At 29.0% G+C, this 25,779-nt stretch overlaps 1 non-coding gene and 1 pseudogene across 1 annotated transcript; one reads left to right on the top strand and one right to left on the bottom strand.

Moving 5' to 3' along the window:
* Positions 1 to 22,867: 22,867 nt before the first annotated feature.
* On the bottom strand, positions 22,868 to 22,974 carry LOC113860274. Its single transcript, XR_003503729.1, has one exon. It is a non-coding gene; the product is annotated as a small nucleolar RNA R71 (small nucleolar RNA).
* An 864-nt stretch (positions 22,975 to 23,838) lies between these two features.
* The window catches only part of LOC113859475, a 31,883-nt pseudogene continuing 29,942 nt past the window's right edge, over positions 23,839 to 25,779 (top strand).

The raw sequence follows: 25,779 nt of genomic DNA, 5'->3' as shown, positions 1-25,779 counted from the left end.
GATATTAAGTGTAATTAGAATAGATTTAGATGGAGTATGAAATTATTTATTATAAAAAAAAGTGAACAGTAATTCAATCATGAATAGTGATTCTAACATGAACAGTAAGGCAATGTGAACAGTAATTTCGACGTGAACAATATCTAATTTTTTTTTCAAAATTCTGTGTATAGGGACCTTGCACGAAATTTTTCATTATTTACACTTCTCAAAAGTTCTAGAAAGACTCAAGGCCATATACTACCATTTTTCCTTATACTAAACCTCTTAATCTTAGATTTCTCTTCAAATCTGGATCGTATGTTCATTTTAAGTGATTCAAAGTAAGTTTCTCTAAGTTTGAATCTAGATTTATCACTCATTTCTCTTCATCTCAAATTTCTTATAGGTATCTTATGATTTTTAGGATAAACTTTGATTTTAGAGCAAAATCTTCAATTAAATCTTTGAGAAATCCTTATCTTAAGGTAAAGGGGCTCTACTTTATCATTTTGTTATGTTTATTATATGTGTTCTCATAGATTTTGTTATATGTGTGATTATATGTGGAATAATTCTTGTTTTGTGAAAATAATCGGTGAAAGGTAAGAATAATTAGTTGTTTATATGATTTTATGATGAATATATGAAGTTGTATGGTGAAAATATGTTATTATGTTCAAATAGTGCATGATAAGCTATATTGAGGATGGTTGATATGATGTGATTTTGTGATATGAAATTTACAAAGAAATAAATGTTTTATGTTTGAATATCTTGTGGTTCATGTAAAAATGATGTGTATTGTGAATATGTCATGTTTTGATGTATATGATGAAAGGTATGTGGAAATATAATGAAAAATATGTGTGAACATGAGAAATAGCATATGTGAACATGTGAATATACTCAAAAAGAGTATGAGATAGAAATGGATATGATGTAAATAATTACGGAGATACATTAGGGGATAGAGGATGGAGACGATATGGAATATCTTGGGAAAATGCAGGGTGGTAAGTGACATTCAGGGTTGTGCATGGAATATTGTGTACGAATACATCACATGGCCGTACAGTCATTTTTCGACTTGACTCATGACCATTACCTTTGCTAAGGGGCTATTTATTGCATGCATTGAATCTATATTGCATTGGGCCATCCGACGACTATTTACATGGAAGTGTAAAATCTCGGGATAGAAGTATCGGATAATTATGGCTATAGGGTGCGGTGAACGTGGATAATGAAAAGAAATTGTGAATTTATGGAATATAATATGTGTTGAGATGAGAACTTGCTTTATGTGACACTATGATATACACAATATCATGATATTTTCTTTAATTCTAATGAGATGTGTGTTATGATGAATATATGTTCTGTATGAGTGGTAGGGTAGAGACTCACTCTTACACAATATTTTTAGAAAACCAGGACAAGTAGTACCAAGCTCACAGTGTATGGATGGATGAGAACTGTTGTAGGACTTAGTTATTTTGAGTTATGTAATGAATATTTTTAGTTCTATAGCATTCTTTTGAAACAGTTATAAAACTATTATTTTCTTTGTTGCAGATGAAAGTTTAAAATCTTTGTTCTCTAAAGTACTTATGAATTAATGAAATTTTACTCTATAAACCTTATATCATTTTATTGTTTCTTTCTTGTTAGACTTTTTGAAAGAAATTTACTTTATCATTTAAACTTTTATGAAAATTCATCATATGTTGAGAAAAGAAATATAAGGCATTACATCTTAAATGCTCATATGAGTCGAAACCTCCTTTGCGTCTATCATCCCCATCAGCATATGGTCCCTAAACCAGGGTGAAATTGGTGCTCTCATGGTCAATAATCACGCATAGGAACATCAGCGAAGCCATGTCTTGCCCCGTGGGCACTGATAGAAGTTGATTTCACAATATCTTGCAAAGCATTTTGAGACAATGGAGATGAAGAAGAAGAAGGATTCTACGACCCACCTAATTGCTTATGAATTTCTCTTCTGCTTATTTCATCATATGCATTGCTAAACTGCACATTAAGTTTATTGTAACCAGCTACATTGTTGAGCTCAGAAACCAAAAAAAAGTTAGCAATCGCATTGCTTCCATTGACAAGAGAATTGCATAATTTACGAACCAATCAGAACCTTGATGGGAGGCACTGTTCCTCCAATTTTCAAAATTACGAAGTTCATACTTTTCTTTTTGGGAAGAATGAATAGCAGACATGGAATGGAAAATTCATTGGAAGGTTGTGTTGCACCTTGGTTGTGCTGGAAATAGAAGCTACAATGGCTCTATGTGAGAAGGAATGAGAAGACAATTAGGGTTAAGGGTAGAAGTTGTCATTTTTAATAAGATATGAGGGTATTTTTGTCACACAAAAATTAAGTTATGTGTCTCTTAACCAGAGATATCAGTGTTTCTTCTTCCACAAAGTACACTAGTGTCCTTTGTTTTTGTGTCTCGAGTGTGTTTCCTTATCTCTGTCTCATCATTGAAACACTAACCAAATGGAGGACGTATACCTCCATGTCTCTATCTCTGTGTCTCTGTCCCTGAACCAAACGTTACTTAATATTCTCCAAGATATCTTCATTCATCCCATCACTCTTTATCTAGCTCCTCACCATGAGGTTATCTTTCTTAGTTGAACTTTTTTGAGCTAATCTTTGTACTCTTTAATTAGAACATAAAAGTTTAGCTTTGATTTATTTTCTTTCACATTCTTAGATGTCTTGAACATAATTATCACTATGTGATCTAGAACTTCTTTGACTTTCTTTTTTTTTTGTTCTTATCATACCACCTTCAAATCCTTGTAAGAGATTCATACTTTTTTTTTTCCTTATCATAGCACCTTCAAATCCTTGTAAGAGAGTCATACTTTAATTTATTTTTTCTTTTTCATTTTTTTTCCTTGCTGGTTATTAGTCCTTTTTGTAAGTTAGACTTAAAGTTTCATTCTTTTGTTTCTTTCATTTTTTTATCTTTTTTAAAATCACAAGAAATTAATATATATTTATTAATTAGAAGTAAATCACAACTATCTATGTTGGCCTAAAATTGTAAATGACACATTGATAGTGTGTATATTTCCTTCAAAAGGCTAGTTATAGATAATGATTAATTGCTAATAATGTCAAAATTAAATATAAATAGAACTTTATTATCTTGTAGTGTGTTGTTCAAACATTAGAAGAACAATATGTTACTATATCTATTATATATCTAATGATTACTTATTTAAATATATTAAGGTATTTTATGTTTATTATTTATTTTTTAATATAATAATAAATATAACTTTTTTATAATATCAAGTAGATATGGAATTTTACTAAGTACTATTTTTAAAAAAATTTAAACAAAATATTAATATTAGGACAACGTAATATATTAAAACTAATGTGTTAGTGAATTTTCATATTTAATCTTATGATCAAATTTTATGGATTATAAAAATGAAATATTAAATTTTCACACAAATATTTTTTAAGAATAATAATGTATTAAACTAACTTACTATAAGAATATTATATTAATCTTGATATAAATGTTATAAATAATTCTAAATATTATAATGATGTACATACTTTTTCAATATGAAGTAACTATAATTCCTAATAAATGAGTTTTATGTTTTAATTTCATCAAAATGTTACATATAACAAAGTTTACAAAACTAAAAGTTGAATATAAAACAGATTATGTAAAATCAAAATATGAAATACATGATCATACTACGTTAAAAAATTGTTTAATTGTCAAGAAAATATTAGATTATATAAAATGACACATTCAATATCTTTTATCTAGATATTTAGATAAATAGACTAATTAATAATATGTTATCTTAAAAATAAATTATATTTATTTAATACCACTTATTTTATTAACTTAAAATTTTATTCGACTAGATTAGACTTATTTAATATAAGAACTTATTTTAACAGCTTTTAGTATTTTTGAGAAAATTTACTTCGTGTAATCTTTAAATTTATAAGCTTTTAACTTCTTTTTGTTTGTTATTTTATCCTACTTTCTTATTACAGAATATCTTGACTACCTTTTTTAACATCACAAATCCTTAAGTACACGTTATCTTAATTTTATTTTTATTTTAATATTAAAAATTATTTAAACTGTCTCATTTTATTTAATTAAAAATATTTAAAATTTAGGATAAAATAAAATTGTTATCCTAATTATTAAGATGATACATTATTTAAATTAAATTAAAATATAAAAAGTGATTATTATTTTAAAATATATATACTTACCATATTTTAAACTAAAGTCAAGTAATTAAATATAATCTTTTATGTTATTTTACGTAATTAATTAATTTCATTATTAAATACTTTTAATTCAATTGACTTTTATCAACTTTTAAGTAGCTTTTTATTATCAAATTCACTAGCTTGGTCATACACTATTTAAATAAATTATTTTAAACATTTTTTTAAATGACTAACAATATCCAGCAATAAAAATATAATAAAAGAAAAAGTATAAAAAAAAAATATACTTGAGGGTTAAAAAGTTGGATTCACGTGAGGAGAAGAATATCGTGTGAAATTTGTGTATACTTTAGATTCCCAAAGATTTTTGTGTGGAATTCCATTACGGAAATGATTTTTGATAAACTTCTGCAAGCCACGTCAAGGACACTATGGTGTTTATGTAATTTCTGAAATATTCAGCTATTTTATTTTAAAGCAAACAAATACATAATTTAATAATTAAATTATAATTTTAAACTATTAAATATTAAAATATATTATAAAAATTAAAAAATATAAAAATTGATAATTTTATATGATATAAAAATTAATCAAATATAAATAATGAACTCGATAATTTTTAATAAAAAAATATGTTTTCTACATCAAATTAAAGATGTATAATTGTTAAGAATTTTAACTGAGAATATTATAAATAATAAATTAAATATTATGAATTTAATAAATATAAATAAAGGTATTTAAAAAATAAAAAGTTTATATATAAATATAAAATTAAATATTCATGAAAAATTTAAAATTTATATAAAATAATAAGAGAAAGTTAAGTAATAACTTTAATAATATCTAAATTTTAAAATAAAATTAATATAAAAAGTATATAAAAATTAAAATATTAAAGCAAAAGAATATATAATTCATACGTTATTTTTAATTAATATTAATGTTGTGAAAAGAATAGGTCTAGTTGGTAATTCTCTTTCCATTCATTATATTTTTATTTATAATATATAAGTTAAAAATAATGGTTAAAATAACAATTGATTTCATTAAATTTGCGATGGTAACGGTTGAGGTATTTGGATCTTTGTATTGCAATGAAAGGCTAAGAGGAATTTGTGGCTTCAAAAGTGATATCTATGGATAGAAAAGAATATGCAAATCTACTACCAATAACGTATTTGCTACGTGACCTGTGATCATTATGGGTAAGCAATGCTGGGAGCAAAATAATGGTTTATCTTGTACTAATGTTATCTTATACTGTTTATAAAATCCCCAGGGAATCTGCTACAGTATTTCCACCATAATTCTTTTTTTTTTAAACTTTAATTTATATCAAAGATCGAAAATTAGGTGAATTCAGCTGGATATAATATACTATTTTATCAAGTTTACTGAAATTTTAAAATTATTATTTATTATTAAAGTTTTTTAATGACTTACTTTAAAACTTTTTTGGGCCTACCTCTACCATTTTTTTAATATTAAAAATTATTTTATTCACTCTCTTCATTGATTTTTTAGTAGCATTTTGTGTATGAAACCAAAATATTTTTTTATGTATATAATTATTTTTATTTTATAATTTTAAAATATTTTTTTTATGTTATTCTTACTTAAGATAACTAATCGTATAATGATTTAATAAAATTTCTTTAAATCCTATAACTTTCAATACATGATTTTGGATGTTTTTAGTCTAAAAATCTCAATAACTTGAAGAAAAATCACACCTTTAAACTTAAAATGTTACTTGCTCTCAAGCAAAAGAAAAATTAAAAGAATAATTATGCACTTAACCAATGTTTTCAAATAAGAATTGTGCATCTTATATATTCTTAGAACAACGCACAAAGGTTAAATAAAATCAAGTAGTCACCACTTCTTTATGACCCAACCAAAAATGCACAAAATCATGAATCAATTTCAGATCAAATAATCAGAATTGGGTTATGCAAATACTCAAGAAATAGTTCTAACTCAAGTCATATTTTTAATCCATATCTCTACTAATATAGAAGCAATGTATCAGGGTGATGAAAAAGATATTTTAAAGCTTGTGTGTGTGTGTGTATATATATATATATATCATATGCTTTGCATTTCTTTTGCTTTACTTTAATTTATTTGTCTTTTTTTTTAGTGACTCACAAAAATAATTTCATTTGTAAAAATGTGGCACTAACTATAAGATGGACAAAACATGTAATGCATGACTTAAAGAACTCAACAAAATTTATTACAGGTGAAATATTATATTCTTTTCAAGGCTTAAGGAAAGGTAAGATAAAAGAAAGTTAATACAAAGGAAAGGCCTTTTATCAAATTTCTTTCCAGCTTCAAAAGGGACTTAAGTGTGTGTGTATATATATATATATATATATATATATATATATATATATATATATTATCAGGTTAGCTTAAAAGGCTCAAACAGTCTAAAGAATACTCTAATCATTTCACCAAGATGCACTACCCTAGAATTTTGCCTCAACAAAGAATCACACATTTTTCAAGATATGAGTTAATCCAAAAATATCACATAATCTTTCTTTAGAAAATTAACATGGTCTATATGATAAATCCACATTTTATAGATATTTTGTTTATCTTTTTTTATTGATTTTTATTAGAAAAATGAACTTAGATATAGTATAAAAATCTCATTTAAGTCAAATATCATAGCCTTCTTAATTTTTGTTTAATTTACACTGAATTCTGTAAATATATCTTGAATTTTTTATCATTTGAATAATTGTGTAGGAATTTCCAGACAAATTCAATGGATTTTTGGCTCTTGAGAAAATATAAAGTGAAAGTAACCACTTTTAGATATCATAGTAATCACTACAGCAAGCTACTTTTAAGGGACAAGCCAAAGTAACTACTTTTAGAAGCTAAAGTGATCACTACATAGTCAAGAAGAGGTGTAGACTTGTGCGTGTTCAATATCGTTGATGATAGTGAACACTACAAAGAGCTCCAGAGTAATGCATATTGCGCGTACTTACTATTGTCCACAATAGTGATTATGCACGCGCGTAATCTATTTCACAAACGAAAGTGATCACTACAGAAAGGGAGAAACTTCATGGACGCTGCACCTGTTTACTATCATGAACAATAGTAACTACTATGGAGGGCGTCAAGTTTACTATAAATAGATTTTTATCATTTAGGGTTAAGAACTTTTTACCATTTCTTGTAATTTTTCATTTTTCCCACTTTTATAGGATTAGGGTAGGAGTTCTAGGCGGCTGCCCAAGAACTCCATTTTAAGTTTTCCATTTCTTTTTCTTTCCTCACTTTGTTTTTCTAGTTTTCTATACATTAAATGCTTGTAATGTTGAATCCAACCTTGATGGAAGGCTAAGTTTTAAGGGTTAATCCTTGGTGTAGTTCACAATGAATTCTTGAAGTTTTGGTTTAATTATTGATACGAATTTCCCTTTGTATGAATTTTATTTTTCCTAATCTTTTGAAAACTAGGTTAGAAATTGAATGAGGATTGTTTGCCTAGTTCAATTCAAGTTTCTTTCTTAACAAGGGTTTCATAGTTTAGTTTGCTTAATTTTGGATTAAGTCTTAGGTTTGCTTAATTCCAAGAACTAGGGATTAGAGTTCATATAATTTGCTTAATCTTGCATGAAAATTTAAGAGTTAATTGACGCTTATTCTAATTAATTGAAATCTATGAGGAAACTAGTATCTAAGTCTTGAGTAGCTAATGATGGAACCTATTGTAGATGAACCAAGGGTTAATCTATTTTGTTGATTGATTTTCTTAATTTTGAATTTCTACTTTAATTGATTTAGTACTTTAAAACTACAACAAACCCCCCTATTTTCTAAATACAATGCACACTACATGCTTGATATTTGGTCACTCATCCAATGATTCACAAGAGGATAACATAGGTTGATTCACTCTAGTACTACATTAATTAAATTTATATTTTGATGGAGGTAGTGGCAACCTTCTCATCACTATCACCAAGAAAATGCACATCCTAGATTAACACTATATTAGGCATGATGGATTAGAGTATTATCCATTCAAAACATTGTGCTCAAGCAAGAAATTTCTTGTTAGTAATTTTAATAATTACAAAATGGTTGATTATAGGCTAATAATGGAATAATTCCATGAAATCCAAAGGATCCTTGGAAGTTTTAAACAACATGACATTAAAATGGATGAGACTTTTACCGTTTCTTTTATAATTGACAAATTACCACCAAATTGGAAAGATGTTCACTTAAATATAAATATGAATGTTGAACAATTGGCAACTCATCTTCGCATAAAGGAGGGAATATAAATGCAAGATGGTCAAAAGGATACCAATAATTCTAATTCATGATAGAACATCAAAAGCAACTTCTAAGGGCAAGAAAAGGCCCAAAAATTTTACCAAAGGTAAGAAGGGTAAGAAGCCAAAAAATCGTGGGAAGAATCAAGTAGCTGGTTGTTAGTAATGTGGCAAGCCATGTCACAACCCCTTTTTGGGAAGGATTTGTGACATATTATCCAATTTAAAACTTATATAAATTTTAAGCACTTAAAAAGAATTGAAACTTGATTGAGGACGATTGACAGAAAATTAAAATTCAACATCTTAATAATAAAGTAGAGCCTCATGGCGTCATTATAAAATTTTGAATACATACATATACACATATTGTTCTTTAACAATATATACAAGAGTTGCTCTACATGGAGCTCAAAAGAATACCAAATTAAAACAAATGTTTACATTTTATAACAAAATATATAGCTAAATAGTCTAGACTTACAGCTAAGACCTAAACTAATAAAAGTAAAGCTACAAATCCCAACAATGTCAAACTCGAGTCTCTCATTAGCCAAACTCTCTAACATGGGAGGTGGACGCACTACCTATCACAACTGCTCACGTACCATTATACGTTCATCACAACACACACGCTAACATAGACAAAATGTAAGGGTGACCTTACACAATAAATAGCCATAGTCATAATATTAATACAAATGTAGTTATATGCACAACTTAATACATCAAAATGCTCAGCAAAGCAATGCAGCAATTCAGCCTATTTCTTGTTAGATTTTAATTCGTTATGTAAATTCTATTTTTGATGTAACTATTATGAAATTACTACTCCCAATGATCTTGAATTTTGTGGTTCTCACAATAATATATAGTTCTCACTCAACTTGTTATCAAACTCAAACCATACATGTACATTAACATAATTCAAATAACGAGTAAACAAGGAAAAATAATACTCTTATTAAATTCCCAAAAATGCCTACAATAATATGAGCAAAACAATATATACACATATATTTGAATCACACAATCATGCTAACAAGGACTTGTCTATAATGTCCATTCTTCTAACATGGCTAGAAAATGTTTTAGGGAGCAATCCCTTAGTTAGCGGATTCACTATCATCAAATCAATACCAATATGCTCAATAGACACTTTTTATTTTTACACTTCTTCTTTCAATAACAAGTATTTTAAGTCCATATGTTTTGTTTCCTTTGAGTACTTATCATTCTTAGAGAAGAAGACAGCTGTAGAATTATCACAATATATTTTTAGCGGCTTTTCTATACTATCAATAATATCTAGCCCTAAGACAAAGTTCTGCAACCACAAAGCATGAATAGTAGCCTCAAAACATGCCACAAATTTTGCCTCTAGGGTAGATGTATTAATAATGGACTCTTTTTCGATATTCTATAAAATCACACCTCCAACCAATAAGAAGACGTAGTTGATAAATGCACATTTTGTCAATATTTTACTTGTCTTTTTCATAGATTTTTAATAGAAATGAAGTTAGAAAATGTAGATACCATAAAAATATCAATTATGCTAATTATTTTAGATTTCTTATTTTTGGTTCAATTTACATTGATTTTATAATTTTCTTTTGCAATTTTGCTCACTAGAATAATTGTGTAGGAATTTTTGGACATAATCTATGAGAGTTGAACTCTTGAGAAGAAATTGGGTAAAAGTAACTGCTTCCAGTACCCAAAGTAATCACTACATCATGCTATTCCCACAAGTCAAGTGAAAGTAACTACTTCTAACAGTGAAAGTAGTCACTATAGAGCCAGATTTGAGAGTCGAAGTTGTGTGTGTTTACTTTCACTATTGATAATAAACATGCGCAAGCATATTTTTCTGATAAAGTTGCGCGTGTTTACTCTCCTCACTAATAGTAATCACTCCAATCAGGACAACACTACAGGAATTTTTCTGTGTAATTACTTTCACCATTCAAAGTGATTATTCTAGGAGTGCGTAAAACTCACTATAAATAGATTCTCAATTAGAAGAGGGGGTACTTTTTGATCTTTTTGTCATTTCTTGTAATTTTACTTTTTATTAACCTCATCATCCTTTCTTTGGATATATGAGCTAACCTTTGATACCACAAGAAAGCAGAGTATTTATTACGCACATTAAAATTACTACTAATAGTATTCTCAACATGAAACAGAGATTCAACAAATTTAACATTGAGATTAAAACTATATAAATCATCAATTAATGTACGAGAAACAAAATATTACGAATGTTTATGCGAAGAAAAAGTAGCATTTTTAATCTTAGAAATAAAACCAAATTCGTTAAACTTTACAGCAGAAACTAAATTTTTAGTACATTCAAGAACATAAAGACACTTTTCTAGATCTATTCAACAACCAGTATGCAAGATCAATATGTAAGTTCCTATTCCTTTATCCGTGCCTTCATTTTGTTCTTCACGTACAAGAACTTTTCAGTTCTACTTATGGCCTGGATCAAAAGAAATCCTACATTACATGTGACACCTGAGTAGTTGTACCCGAATCTAACCACCAGGTGTTTTTAGGTACCTTAATAAGATTTGATTCAAAGCATACTAAAACATATTATATACCTTTCTTTTTTAACTAAACTTTTCTCTTTAAACAATTTTTCTTGAAGTGGCCAGCCTACTTGTAAAAGAAGTATCTTTGACCCTTATAGATTCGACCTTCATGAACCTTTAATAAGGCCTTATCCTTCTTGTCCTTCTTATCCTTCTTTCCTGGCTTAACCTTGCTGCCCTAGCCCCTTCATGAAATGTGAGATGGACAAAGTGTTCTTTCACCCTCTTCAACCTCCCTTCCTTTTAAACTAGCATGACGTTGATTTCCTGTATGTTCCATTTATCCTTAATGGTATTGTAATTCACCTGAAAGTGAGCAAACTTAAGAGGGAGTTGAGTTCAAAATGAACTGTACTAGAAAATATTCTTTTACCTCCATGCTCATTGATTTCAACTTTGTCGCTTAATTGATCATGTCAGTCACGTGGTTATGAATAGGTCGTGACCAATCAAACTTCTTAATAGTCAGCTCAGACAACAGGGTACCTGAAACAGACTTGTTAGTAATGTCTGATTATGTATACTTTTTTACCTTTGCCATAAATTCCCTAACATTTTCAATCTTTAGCATTGATGGCTTCACATTTTTAGTCATAGTCATTTTCAGCAAGTTCAAGCTCAGCCTATTAGACCTCTTTCCCAAGCCTCATGAAGAGTCTTTTTCTATTTCATACTGGTCTCTATGATGGTTACAGTCTTCTGTTCCATAATGATTGTCAGGTCCAACTCCATAACACTTAGCTAGAATCGAACTTGCTCAGCCCAATCACCATAATCAACTTCAGTTTAAAAAAAATTGTGACTGATATACATCTTTTGAATATGGACTACGATGAATGTATACATAACTGGAGGGTTCCTGGTTCTATCATTGCACTCATTAACCAAATGAAAAGAAGATAAGCACAAATTTTGCATACATTATTTAAAATTGGGGGGATTTGTAGAATAGATGTTGGGATACTTCACAAATAAACTAAAAATAAATAAATTATTCTTTTCCTTTTCTTACTCAATTAGTGACCTATTGATGTTGTTAGGCATAGAAGTATCAGATGCATATTCTTAGATTGGTGTTGTGCAAAGGTGAGGCTATTGAATGCAGTGCTTTTGAGCTCCATTGTGTTATTGTTACTATGCATGATCTTTGAAGAAAAAGTGGTATTTATGATTGTTGTAGTAATAGAAGGAGGAGTGGTCCCAGTGGCGGCATATTGACAAAAATAATAATAACTTCATTTCCTAATATGGAAAAGACTACATTGCTTGAATTGGTGCATAGTGATTTGTGTGATTTCCATAATACTCTTTCCTTAGGATGTAACAACTTAAATTTTCTTTTAACAGTAAAAAAATTTTCACAGCAAAAAAAATAAATAAATTTGTTTCTATTCCTGGAATTAATAATTGAATGAAGACAAAATTTTATATTTCCTTCTTTGGAAAATTTCATAAGACTTTAAGAGAAGTCAAGCTTTTAATGGTCAAACTTTGAAACTTTAAAATAATCATATAAAACTCGACTTCTAACAGACCATTCAGTTTATTTGGAATATATATAAATTTTGAAGTTCCACTAAGAACATTTCCAAAATATCCTTTACAACCAAAATCTGCTCAAGGATTTAAATTCTGGAATATAAAATCAAAGTCATTTACAAATTTTGGTCAAACCAAATTATAACTTGATAAAACAATACAAATTTTCAAACTATTTTAATCCCTACAGAGCAGTCTTCCTTCCAATGCCCTCGGATTATGATCCTAAGATGGGCTAAACATCTTTGTCTTGTCACATTCTTTACCTAAAAATATTAGTAAAAGTGAGTATCTCTCGCCCCACTAAATCTCTGGTTTAACATAAATAAATACTCAGATGCATGTACAGTACTAAGAATACCACCCAGCACGGGTTAAATCAACAATAACGCAAAAATATCCAAGTTGCCATTACCAGGAAGCACGCATGGAACAAACAATCAATCACACTTACAACTTCAGATCATACATCTTTCTACTGATCAGCATGTTATACTACATGTATTATACCACGTCAATCAATATGTTACAACACATGTGTCCTAATTACACCCGTCGATATATTACAACACATATATCATAACAACACCAACTGACATGTTACAATGCATATATTATAACTGCACAATTTCTATACCAAATCATACACATCACATTTTCACATTCAATGCCCTGAGATCCCTTGAGGACTTCACAACTTAGATAGCCGCCGATTAGCCGCAGCAACACAGATACATATGTGCCGACCCAACCCCTTCTAGCAAAGGTATAGTCAGGAGTCTCGTCAGGAAATGAGTGTGTGGCCTGTGAATGCTTTTATTTTTAGCAAATCGTTGTGCACTATCCACACAAGCATTCATCACCCTCATTTTCTCAAGATTTCCCAAATCTTCTCCGAACTCTATACCCTAGTTGTACCACTGTAGCTATCTAAACTTACCACCACATTTCTCATTCTTTCCACACTCTTTTATAGAGCAACGAGTCATAATACGTGAGCCTTAACCAAATAATTTGGTGTATTACGATACATATATTATGAGTACGTCCTTTGGATCGTACTACAATACCTGTATTATAATTACATTCATTCATCTATTCTGACTCCCGCATTACAATTACTCTTTTCAGCATTTTATTCACATTCATATTCGCATATGACACACAGTGCCCATATTCAATCATAGCATACGGCACACAGCCTATATTCATCTTCAACAACATTCAATATGTCATCTACACCCATTTCTAACCATTTGCTTTATTCAATCATCGACATGTTCACACACACTTGCATTTATGTCACTGGTTCGCTCATTCAGCATGCTTTGACTATTAAACAACACATATACAATAATCATGTCATTCATCATGTAAGCATCATCAACCAATCTCAACATACCTCAATCATCATTAAATATTCATCCAACACAGAAATTCATCACACAAGTTCACACGTCACACAATCAATAAAAGGTGTCAGAGGTCAGACACCTCTGGACTCAGCTCAGGCGTACAACCCATCACTCACATTTCTCAAGAATAGCCATAGAGTTATCTATCCTAAGGTTGGATATTATTCTAACTACTCCCAAATGATATTTTCGCGTTAAAAGTGTAATATTCCTTCAAGAATAGATTTATTCACAGCCTTTATTACAATTTAAATTTAGATAGTAAACAAAATAGTTACGAATCTCTTATTTTAGCTGCCCAAGAGAGGTTAAGGTTTGGGATTTACTCCCCCTTACCTTAGAATGGAGACCTATCGCAGAAATCAATGGTAGAATAGCTCCCCACACAGATCCTTGTCCTTAAGTAAAACCCCATGAGAAACCGAGAATACAAGAGGATGGGGCGAGAAACTAAAACCCTAACTATAAACTTACCTCCAAGCGTCCTAAACTTGATTTCAACCTTTAATCTAGCTTCTAAGCAGCTTTGGAGGCAATTTAATCGGTAGGAATGAGTTGAGAGTAGAGAGAATCGAAAGGATTTTAAGGGGAGAGAGGAGAAATGGGTTTCTTGAACCCTAAACCCTTCAAATACCCCTCTGATCGCGACACGCGTGCCACAATGACACATTCTCGCTGTAGTGAGGCATCTCTCGCTGCAGCAACGCCCCTGTATCCAGAAATGCGCCATAAACTGTCGCTTTGTCGCTACAGCGAGGACATCTCGCTATAGTGAAAAGGCGACAGTTTCACGCCTTCCTCCCAAGGCCCTCTCGCTGTAGTGAGAACACCTTGTACCTAACACTTAGCCAATTTCTCAATCCAGCCCCAAACATATTCAAACACATTTGTACACATCCATAATCATCTCACGTATTTACACCCCATCCAATACATATCATCATCAATAATCAATCATGCAAACACATGGAAATTCCCATATATGCACATATATAGTAATTAAAATATTATTACAAAATTTGGAGTGTTACATAGGAAATAAGAAATATTTAGTAATATTTATCGATGATCATACATAATATTGTTATGTATATCTATTGTTTTCTAAGGATGAAGTTTTTGAAAAGTTTAAAATATATAAAAATGAAGTTGAATTACAACTAAGTGTTAAAATATAATATATAAATTATTTAATTTATTGAAAAAAAACTTCTTTGTATTATTTATATAAAATAGTTGTCTCACCTTTAAATGCTTGTTTGAATTTGCATTACCAGGCATGCAGGCTCACATAAAAAAGTGTGATTTAACTGAGTTATAAACTAATAAATTTGGATGACGCTATTTCGAGTTAATGTATTATGTGATTTATAAATAAGTTATTAAAATAATTTGTTATAATAAATTTTAAAAGATAATATATTTAATCTTTAATAAATTATGTAGGATAAAGATTTTTAAGTATTATATATTTAAAACAAATCATTTTAGAATTAATTTTTTTAAAAGTAACTATATTTTAAAAATATAATTGTAACCTTTACAAAATTAAGTTTCTTTTTTTTATTTACATAAAATTCAACTTTATTCTCTCAAATTCATTTTGTTTCATCTTTGTTTCTATAGATTATTTAAATATTTTTTTTGTGTTTCTAACAATTAGTTTGATAGATTAAATGACTGTAGTTGAAATTTAAATGATAAAAATTTGAAAGGGATATCTACGACAAAAGATCGAATAGAATCAAATAATTCTTATTTAGAATAGTGTTGTGAAAGTTTGGTTCAATTCTTCTTTATCATACTTCAATTTCTCCTTTTTTTTTTCTTCTAAATAACATGCAAACATGTTTTTCAAATCTAACAATCTAAATAATCATGCTCTCTTTATATTGTTATATTTTAATTTGTAATCTTTGTAAATGAAACCAATTAAATTTGTAAATATCATATATTTATCTCAATTATCTTAGAAACGAACAAACTAGATTGAAATTAAGATAATGACTAAAGAGACTTTCCCACTTTCCATAAGAAAAATAGTTGTTCAATATTCACTTTTTCTTATAATTATTCATAATATTTAAACTTAAAATCTTTTTTTTTTAAGAGAAATCAAACTTTAGTGCTAGTGAGGTTTACTATTTTTTCACTCACACACATATATAATGAATTTTAATTTTTATTTAAATTATAAAAATAATTTCTATTAAAATTAATTTGATTAAATTCATCTTGTTACATTTATAGCTTCTATCAAATAAATCGAATAAAAATATTATAAAATAAATAAAATTAGTTGACTTTTTTTTTTCAAACTGAAAATAGTCCAATTTGCAAATGTCATTAACTTCTCTAGCTACTTGCAAAGTATATTTAATATGTCCCGCGGTTGCTTTATTCTCCATCTATTTATTTTATTCTTTTTTTCATTACTAAAAAAATGAAAATTCGAAAATTGTAGCCCAATTATTAAATGCTGCTTAAACCAATATGCGAAAATCGCACCAGACAATGACAAAAGTTTGCAATTATTTGTTCTTTCTGCTTTTTCTTTCCACAACTTTAGGCTCACTTTTCTTACATCATGGATATAAATCATATATGATTATGCATAAATATATATTTCTATAATTTTGAATGGATTTAATTTTTTAAATGATAATAACAATGAAAATAAAAGAAATTGACAAATTCTATTTGAAATAATATATATCTTCAAAATTAAAATTTCCAAATAATAAGAAAAAAAAGCTTCCTCAATATATTTCATGATATTTTCCAAGTCGATTATTAGACGTAGATATGATTGGAGCAAAGAATAAAATCATAAGCTCCACATGTTATCTAATTAGTACCAATTAAATTATTTTAATTTTATTTAAATTGCATATATCATCTACACGATATGATTATACATGTTTAAGTCGAATAAAATAAGTTTGAATATTAAAGTTATTTTTTTGAATATTTATATAAGTTCATATTTAGGATTTGAATTTAAAATTATTGATTAAAATGACAAATCTGTAATTTAAGGTAAAAAAAAAGAGAGACAGAAATAAACCAAATGTTGTCCATATTAGCCAACTTTGTTTGAATAAGATTAATTTCCTGCGAAGGGTACGTAGACTTAAGAAGAAGAAAAATGCTTAAATTAGTTTTAATCTTAACCATATATTTCAATTCTGTGGTTTAAATCCCTTCTCATGTTCTCACATCTCATCTCTCACATGATACATTATTTAGGAAGGGATTTGGTTAGTCTAAGACTAAGGCTTGATTACTTTCTCTGTTTAAGAATGTTTTATAAATATGTATATCAAATTGTTAAATTATAGGATTTTTAATTATGTATATCAAATTTATAATGAATTAAACATTAATAAGTGTATAATTTTGTAGTTAATATTTATTTATTTTAAAATTATATTTACATTAATAAGAGTATTTATTAAAATAATTTTAAATATTTATAAAATTTTATAAATTTAATATATTTATTAATAATTTTTAAAGTGACAATTAAATTAATAGAATTTGATATCTATAAAACGTTATTAAACTTAATTAAAATGAATTATATATATATATATATATATATATATGTAAATCATTTACTTTATTGAAAAAAAATTCTTTGTATTAGCTACCTCACCTTTAAATGCTTGTTTGAATTTGCATTACCAAGCACGCAGCTCACCTCCGTGACTCAATGGGAAGTGAGACTTAAATTGAGTTATAATAAAAATAAATTTGGATGACGACTCTTACAAATTAATATATTATACGATTTATAAATAAATTATAAAAATAATTTGTTATAATATTTATAATTTAATTTTTAATAGATTATGTAGGATATAATTTTTAAGTATTATATATTTAAAATAAATTATTTTAAAAGTAAATATATTCTACTGTTATAAAATTAATTTTTTTTCATTTACGTAAAACTCAATTCTATTATTTCAAATTTACTCTCTTTCATTTTTGTTTCTAAAAATAGTTTAAACATTTCTTTTATTTTTCTAACAATTAGTTTAACTAATATAGTCGTTGTTGTTGAAATTTAAGCGATAAAAATTTGAAAGAAATATAAAAGATAAAAGATCGAATCAAATAATTTTTATTTGGAATAGTGTTGTAAAAGTTTTGTTTAGTTCCTTCTTATCCTACCTCAATTTCTCCTTTTTTTTTCTCTTCTAAATAACATTCAAACATGTTTCTCAAATTTAACAATCTAAATATCATACTTTAAATTCTGATCTTTATTAATGGAACTAATTAAATTTGTAAACATCATATATTCATCTCAATTCTCTTAAAAACGAATAATTTGACTAGATTGCAATAAGGATAATGACTTAAAAGATGTGGTTGAATGCTAAAAAATGCAAAAAAAATTATTTTCTATAATTTTTGCTTAAGTTATAATATTCGTTTAAGCCATTATTCTTAGCTTTAAACTAAGTCAATTTTGTTTAAGTTATAATAATTTGACATAAACAAAAATATAATACACAATCTTAGCTTAAGTCAAATTTTATTACTTAAACAAATATTAAAATATTTTGTGTGAGTTAAGCAAATTAATGGTCACTTAAAAGATATTTGTCCATTTAACCATTTTTTTTTGTACTTTTCACTTAATCAAAGAAAATATTGTTTAAACAAAATTTGCAGAAATTATGCAAAGTAAATACGACCAATATACAATTACATAAGAAATATTTAAAAAAATATTAAATAATTTATTAATACAAAAAATTTATTTTTATAATGAATTGAGATTATTTTATATAAAATTTCTAAATATTTATAAATGACTTTAACTACAATTGAATTTTAAAAAATCACGATCATTAAAAATAAATAAATTTGAATATATCACTCAAACACACCATTCTTATAAAAATCCCAATTGTAAACTAATTGATAGATATGTACATATGTACGTGAGAATTATTTTGGTATATTCCTCAAGTTGCTATGCCACTTGTCCGCGAGAGACTTTCCCATTACGTTGACGGTCTATCTCCACGTGTTCTTTGAATTCCCACGTCTCTCTCTTTCTATATATAATTTACAAATTATATAAAATTTTATTTAGCATATATTTTTTATAAGAAAATATTATTTATAAGATGATATACTTATAAAATTTAATTTTTTAAATTGAATATATATTATAAATATAATTTAACAATTAAATTAATTAAATTTAATAGCTATAAAAGTTGATAAGTTGATTAAATTAGTCAAATTTATTGGAGACAAATGGGTGTGATTTAATTTGAGAGTGAAGGTGAGAAGGTGCAGCCTACTAGATAAGTAATGGAATTGAGCTGCGTAAATACGAGCCTACATTTATATATATTATCTGTTAAAATAAATTAATACAATATCAATTTATATGTTTTTATAACTGAATTAAATTTATAAAATTTTATAAAAAATAAAATTAGTAAAATATTTCATCTGATTATTTTACTGTAATATATAATATTTTTTAAATATAAGTAAATACGAAACTTTAAATAATATACTTATAAAAGCTTAAATTATATTAATTTTGATATGTACAATCATAAAAATAATATAAGATTATTAACCGACTGTATTGATTAGTTAATACTGTGTCAAATTTAAATATTTATATCACTTAATAATTTTTTATTGAATATGTAACACTTCTATTTTTTTATTTATTATTTTTGTATTGTATGTGCGTTGTTAATGCAGTTTGTTGGATATTAGGAGAGTTTGAAATGTGTGAGTTGTAAGATTTCTCACTGTAGTGAGATATGTCTTGCTGTTACAAGATATGTCTTACTGTAACGAGAGATCATCCAAAATCAAGCTCTTCGAATTAGTCCTCACGATGTAGCAAGGAAGTCTCGTTGTAGCGAGAAGTGAATAAGGATTTTCAAGTTAGGAAACTTGAATTATAATCCAAGTTATGAACAATTCTCAGTTTCCTCTTACTTCTCTTTTCCTTTCTCTAAGAAAATCCTTGATAAACTATACTCTTTTTTCGATCCAAGTTTAGAAGTTCATTCTTCTTCCTATTGGTAAGCTCTTGAAGCTTGGTTCTCCATTTCCTTAATATTTCTTGTTTCTCACCTCTAAAAAGGATCTCTTATAATATATAGGAAGAACTCAGCTTTTTAAGCAAAATTCTTTACAAATCTTTTTCTAAACTTTCATTTCAAGGTAAGGAGAGCTTTGTCTCATTGCTAAAAACATGATATGTTTGTACTCATGAAAATGTTGTGGTGTGATGTATGATTGTGATTATATGTTGGATTGAAATATGTTTCTTTGTGTTTTGATGATCTAAATGATATCTATTTTGAGCATATATGTATATATGTTGTGGAATAAGTCCAGAGGTGACCAACTCCTGGCAATGATTGATTAATATATGGTATAGTTAATGAACTTCATAAAATAGAGAGAGGAAATTATGAACAAAATATTAATATGGAAATGTCAAGTCAGATTTTGATGAGAAATAAGAAAAGAGAAATAGAATGAAGAAGGAAAATGATAAGGACAAGTGTTGGGGAAATAAGGATGATGGATGTTGTTCTTTTATTACGCACAACAATTGAGAGTAAGAGCACCATAGGTCTTTCACTTATTTCTTGACCTAAATTCCTAACCATGCTTTTACTAAAAGGGGTCGGGTCGGCACACGTGATATTCATGTAGCTGTAGCTATCCAACAGCTATCTATGCTAAGCAAGATCTCAAGAAATCTCATGGGCAATAAAATTGTGAAATAAGAACTCCAAGTATTAATAGGAAGAAAATGTGATAAATTGAATGATTGATAATTGTTGTATGCATATGAACATGAATTGCAATATGTGATGGATTAATGTATTGTCCTTGTTTGAGTTAATTGATTTGTTATGAATATTGATAAGTCTGTAATTTGCCCCTATTTTACAGCACATATATTTATATTTGACCTTTATTTTATTTGAATTTTACAAATTTATATATTAATTGCGCAGTTTGGTATAAGGAAGTCGAAAGTGGATTTTTTGTGCATTTTAGGCCCAAATTGATTAAGATTAGAGCTTCGCAGCAGTAAGCACGCCCAATCCTTTTTAACAAGCACGGGGTACTTCAAGGCCATGCACGAATGTGCTCGTTTGCGGGAAACCCAATCTTGAGAAGCTTAAAGGAGTCTCAAACCCTATAAAAAGGGGACAGAGGCATCGCCAGGGGACTTTCTTTTGACACCATTTTACATCCAATCTTAGTTTTTTGAGATATCTATCATTTTGGTCTCTCTTGCACGGGATCCTTGGCATATTCTTGGCAGGAACTGGAGCTTCAAGCGACCGTACTTGAAGACTGAAAATTCATCTCATATTCTAGTTTGTTATTTCTCTTCATTATGGATGTGTTTATGATTGTTTTAACTCTTTCTTTTAACATGAGTAACTAAGTCCATAGCTAGGGATATGAAAACTATCGTTTATGAATTTATAGGATTTTAATATTTAAATCTAAGTTTGATTTCTACTTGTGATTAGAGTTTACCCTATTGCGCTTCTTTCTTAATCCTAAATTAATTATATCGTTAGGTGATTGTACCTTAGTTAATTAATAGATCTATAGGGTAAAACAAGATAAGGAATTAAGTAGACCAAACCAATATTCTCCTTTTAATCCTTATTAAATTAACAAGTTCATAGATGCATGATACTTTCTTTAATTGATGTCTTGCATGACCATTGGGGATGTTAATTTAGAGAAAAGAATATTAATGTTGCATGATCGTTGAGCATTAATATTATTCGGATGAATGATTGGTAATCACTAGAAAATCAAATTTAGAGTTAAACAGAAAAATAACATAAAAGATTAAATGAGAAAACACATACGTCCTAGGTTCCTCTCCGATAAGTTTAACCAAGACATGCATTGTATTCCTTGCTCTTAGTTCCATAATTGATTTTATAAATTCTTGTTTTAATTAATCTCGTATCATTGAAGCTTAAACAATTGAATTAGAAAATTCTTAGTAATTGAAAATTAATCCTTGTGGGATGATATATTCCGGGAACTTGATTTAAGAACCCTTTATTACTTATCGATGGGTACACTTGCCCTCCAAATAAGTTTTTCGCGTCGTTGTCGGGGATTTCTTTTTTAATATTAAGAAAATTTTGAATTTAATTGATTTGTGCAATTTGTGTTTTGATTTATTTTAATTATTGTTTTGTTTATTTTTAATTTTTTTAGTTTTTTTATTTTATTTTTTTTATTTCTTTTAATGTATGCTCACTTGTTATAAGTGCTTTACAGTTTATTTATTTGATCTTGAGACTAAGAGAACAACGCGTAGACAAAGAAAAGAATGGCAGAGGGAAGATCAATTCAAGATTACATGACACCTACTGCAGAGGCACTCCTGGAAGCAACGCGACCCTTAATGTGGAGGCCAACAATTTTGAACTTAAACTAGCATTGATAACTATGGTATAGAACTCCATCGAGTTTGGAGGCATGCCTAACGAAGATTCTAATCTCTATCTGACAGAGTTCTTTCGATTGACGGATACCATAAAATACAATGGAGTCTCCAATGATGCCATTTGACTCCGTCTTTTCTCATTCTTGGTATCTGAAAAGGTGAATGCTTGATTCACCTCACACCCAGCCAACTTGACCACAACTTGGGAGGACCTAACTCAACAATTCTTGGGAAAATACTTTCCTCCATCAAGGTTCTCAAAAATTATGAAGGAGATATGTTGCTTCCAACAATATGATGCAGAATCCTTGTTGGACGCATGGGAGCAGTTTGGAGAGCTTTTGAGGAGGTGTCCTCATCATGATTTTCCGACGTAGAGATAGGTACAAATCTTTTACAGTGGCCTATCAATCACTACTAGGGCTACAATCGATGCCGCACCAGGAAGGTCCCTCATAAGAAAAGATCTAGATGATGCATACAAGTTAATAGATGAGATGAAATCTGCTAGCTTCCAGTGGCATACCGCTGACTTTTATGACATCAAGAGGAAAGAGACCACCCCGGTCTACCAAGCAAAAAGCAGCAGCCTACTAATGAACCAAATGGTAGCCTTTGCAAAACAACTAGAATCTTTAATGAAGGCTCAAGTCAAACCTGTAAGAGCTCCTGCAAGTCCAGAATTTAAGCAAGAAGAGGCAAATTTCATGGGCAATCACAACTCGGGGTGGAGGAGTAATCCTTCTAACTCTTGGGGGAATGGTTTTGGAAATCAAAATTCAAGTGTTTATCGCCCTCCCCATATGCAAAATCAAGGAGCAAGACCAGAAGGGAAAGAAGCCCCTAAATATCAGTCCAACTTTCAAGAATAGATGATGCAATATGTGCATTACTATGATAAAAGGATGACAGAGCTTGAATCCAAATTGGACCAACATATTGAGAGAACTGATAAGAAGTTCGCAGAGGTCAAATATGAAATACAAGCCAACTCTTCTAAGATGAGTGTATAATTAGAGCAAATTACGAACTTTCTGAGTCAAAAAGTGATGGGAACACTGCCATCTCAGCCTAAACCTAATTTAAGGGAGCAATGCAATGCCATCACTCTTAGAAGTGGAAAGAAATTACAAGAATAGCATAATAGAAGCACATGCATGCCCATGGTTGCTGAGAAGCATGCCCATGATAATAAAAGAACGATCGTGCTTATACAAGCACACCCAAGACAATGATCACAACATGGCCTAAAAAAGATCAGAAGGAAGAGCCTATTGTTCAACCAAGGTCCTATGAGCCTAAAATACTTTTTCCACAGCGGCTGCAAGGTCACCCTCCTTATGATGAAGAGTTTCACAAGTTCTTAGACCTATTGGGCAAAGTGCACATCAATATGCCTTTCATTAATGTTATCTTTAAAATGCTGAAATATGCTAAATTTTTAAAGGAGATTTTGACCAATAAGAGAAAGTTGAGAGCACATGAAACTGTGAAGCTCACCCAGGAGTGCTCAGCTATAATCCTTAGAAAGCTTCCACATAAGCATAAGGACCCAGGGAGTTTTACTATTCCTTGCATTATTAGAAAAACTCATATTGATAAGGCTTTATGTAATTTAGGAGCAAGTATTAATCTTATGCCTTATTCTGTTTTTAGAAAGCTTGGAATGCATAAATCTAAGCCGACCTCTATGTCAGTTCAGCCGAAAGATAGGTCAATCACATACCCCAAAGGCATAATGGAGAATGTACTTGTAAAAGTTGGGGAGTTTATATTTTTGGCTAACTTTGTGGTGCTTAACATGGAGAAAGATAATGATGTCCTCATCATACTAGGGAGACCGTTCTTGGCCACTGCAAGGGCCATCATAGACATACAAGAAGGGAAGCTCACACTGAGGCTAGATGATGAGGAAGTTGTATTTTAAGTTTTCAATTCTTTCAAGTTGTATTTCAAGTTTTCAGTTCTTGGCTACTGCATGTTTTTAATGTGATTGAGGCATAATAGGATTTTTATTCTTGGCCTTCAGCATGTTTGAGATGCAACTAGTTGTCCACTTTGAGCTTTATTGATTTTCTTGGTTCATTGCATTAAATTTATAAAATATTTTGATGACCTTGAGTTTATGAATGGAGTAATTGAGTTGTTGAATTGTTTGATAAATTCTCCTTTATATCTCTCATGTACAGAAAGAAAGAAAGAAAGAAAGTAAGAAAAATAGAAAAAAGAAAAGAAAAAGGGTTATATATGATTGAAAGGAGAGTGGAGTAAAGATATTGTTTATATACAAAAATATAAAATTACTCCAAGAGCTTCATTTGTAAACTTAAGGGATGTTTATAATTTTATAATTTATTACCCCTTTATATATCACTTTCCTTTCATTTATCTCACCTCAATTATTATAACCTCTTGGCCACATTATGACCTAAAAAAGACCTCATGATTTTTACTTGCATTTAATTTATTTAGTAGAGAGTTAGTTTATAGTCAAGCTATGGTAGTACACTTTTCTTTAGGAGAACTGAGTGATGTATCATTTTGTCCCTTAGTGAGAGAGAAAAGTAGGGCACCTTAGTTTGATATGTGAGTGAAAAGTATGGAAATATAAGATTCTCATGAGAATCCTTTGATTGTTTATGCTCAGTGATATTATTCTTATTACTCTTTTTATCTCCTTTATCTCGGGTTCCTTGTGTGGTGTTATGTTTAAACTTATTATGTTATTCTCTTAACTAGCACTTTGCTTGAGACAAACAAACAGATAAGTATGGAGGAATTGATAAGTCTGTAATTTGACCCTGTTTTACAGCCCATATATTTATATTTGACCTTTATTTTATTTAGATTTTATACAAATTTATTTACTGACTGCGCAATTTGGTACGAGAAAGTTGAAAGTGGATTTTTGGTGTATTTTAGGCCCAAATTAATGAAGATTAGAGCTTCGCAGCAGTGAGAAAACCCAATCCCTTTTAACAAGCATAGGGGTACTTCAAGGTCATGCACGACCGTGTAAGTGGTCGTGCTCGTTTGCAGGAAACCTAATCTTGGGAAGTTTAAAGGAGTCTCAAACCCTATAAAAAGGGGGACCAGAGGCATCACCAAGGGACTTTCTTTTGACATCATTTTACATCCAATCTTAGTTTTTTGAGATATTTATCATTTTGGT

Source organism: Abrus precatorius, unplaced genomic scaffold (genome assembly GCF_003935025.1).
Source record: "Abrus precatorius isolate BTA unplaced genomic scaffold, Abrus_2018 Scaffold2, whole genome shotgun sequence".
Lineage (NCBI taxonomy): Eukaryota > Viridiplantae > Streptophyta > Magnoliopsida > Fabales > Fabaceae > Abrus > Abrus precatorius.
The sequence above is the reverse complement of the archived record's forward strand: the minus strand, read 5'-3'. Positions and strand labels throughout refer to the sequence as shown.